Genomic DNA, 2,088 nt, shown 5'->3' with positions numbered 1-2,088 from the left:
TCCAAGCATGTGTGAAAGTGCTTTCTAGTGTTCCAAGGCACAAGAAGGCTACGATGTGCCTTAGGGAGAAAATACAGGTGTTAGATTAGCCTCCTTTAGGCATGAATAATAGTGCTGTTGGTCTTGAGTTCAATGTTAATGAATCAATGATATATATTAAAGATGTCTTAAAACAGAAACATCCATCAAACAAGATTATATATTTGTTAGTTGATGAAAATGCTGAGACCAGAGGCTCACAAGAAACTAACCCTATATTTCCTCTAGTAGCAATGATTAAGTATTTGCTAATGCAGTGTTGGTGGTGACTTTATTTATTTATTTATTTTTAAAGATTTTATTTATTTATTTATTTGTCAGAGAGAGAGAGAGAGTGCACCAACAGGGAGCTGCAGGCAGAGGGAGAAGCAGGCTACCCGCTCAGCAAGAAGCCCAATGCAGGACTCCATCCCAGGACCCTGGGATCATGACCTGAGCGAAAGGCAGCCGCTTAACCGACTGAGCCACCGAGGCGCCCCAGGGTGACTTTATAGAACATAACTACCTCAAATAATGAGAATCAGACTGTATGTTTCTCTATTTTTACTTCCTCACCTTTCTTACATAAAAGTTCAAGTTTTCTATGCAGTGTTTTTGTCCTCAGAATATATTTCACTGAAAATATATAAAGTTGTGTTCAATAATCAGTTTTCTCTATGATGTTATATTTCCAATTTAATGCACAGTTAGGTTTATTGATTTGGGTGTGTTTTCAATTTCACGTTTACTTTTTTTTCTATGTTTTGAGTATGTAAAACATATAAACAGGTCTACAGTTGAAAGTCTTACTAGGAAGAAATCCTCACCTCCATCCTTATCCCTTCCTGCCCTTTACAGCGAGCCATTTGGGGGCACATGGGTTACTCTGTCGGTTAAGCCTCTGACTCTTCATCTCAGGGCTGTGAATTCAAGCCCCGCATTGGGTTCCATGCTGGGCATGGAGCCTACTTAAAAAAAAAAATGGATACAGTTAGCCATTTTTTCAGTGTCTAGTGTAACATTCAGGTTTTTAAAGACACAAAAGCAGGGGCGCCTGGGTGGCTCAGTTTTTAAGCCTCTGCCTTCGGCTCACGGCGTGATCCCAGAGTCCTGGAATCGAGCCCCCCATCGGCTGCCTGCTCCGCTGGGAGCCTACTTCTTCCTCTCCCACTCCCCCTGCTTGTGCTCCCTTTCTCACTGGCTGTGTCTCTCTCTGTCAAATAAATAAATAAAATCTTTTAAAAACATACAAAAGCAAGTAAATACATATACATGTATGTGTTCTTATTTCCTCTCCTTTACCACACTTTTGAAAAGTTAAACATGCACGCTGGAAGTCACTGTGTATCAGTACTTAGAAGTCGTCCTCCTGTTTTATAAGGCTGCGTGTTCACTTACGGGCGCAAGCGTTTTTAAAGTGCGGCGGATTAACAGTGCACTTGCTGGAGCCAGACTAAGTTCACATCACTTACCGAATGTTTCATCTTGAGGGAAGAAGCATCGACCGTCTTTGCGTCTGTTTTCTCACCTGTAAAATGAGGCTGTTGAAAATACAGCACACAGCCCCTTCCGTTTTATAAGCAATACTGCAGTTCATACATTTCAAGCGCTCCTTTTACATGAACAAAGGAAGCCCTCAACTTAAATACAAAGCGGGGCGGGTGGGAGTGGTACTGATTCGCAGCAACTTGGAGCCCATGTCGGGGAAAACCCGGTGGCACAGAGTACTTCCAGAGCCTGTGCGAAGGCGAGAACAGGAGTACAGGGGTCCCCGGGTCCGGGATGAGCCGGACGGGAGTTCCGGAAGACGACGGCTTGAGGACAGCGACGTGCGGCAGGTCAAGGATGCGCTCGGGATCCCAACCAGACACCAGGAAAGGACGCTTCCACCCTTCAGCGTCCGGGCCAAAGAGTGCGGTGTCGCCTCCCCTGTAGCCTACAGGACCGCGGGCTGCAGCACCGGGACCGCGAGCTCTCGGCTGGGGGCGGGACTGAGGCGGAGCTTGAGGGTCCCCAGCCTGCGCCGCGTCTGGGGTGAGGCGAGCCCCGGGAGGGACGGGGCGGGGCGGG

This window comes from Ailuropoda melanoleuca, chromosome 20 (genome assembly GCF_002007445.2).
Source record: "Ailuropoda melanoleuca isolate Jingjing chromosome 20, ASM200744v2, whole genome shotgun sequence".
Classification (NCBI taxonomy): domain Eukaryota; kingdom Metazoa; phylum Chordata; class Mammalia; order Carnivora; family Ursidae; genus Ailuropoda; species Ailuropoda melanoleuca.
This window is presented reverse-complemented; position numbering follows the sequence as displayed.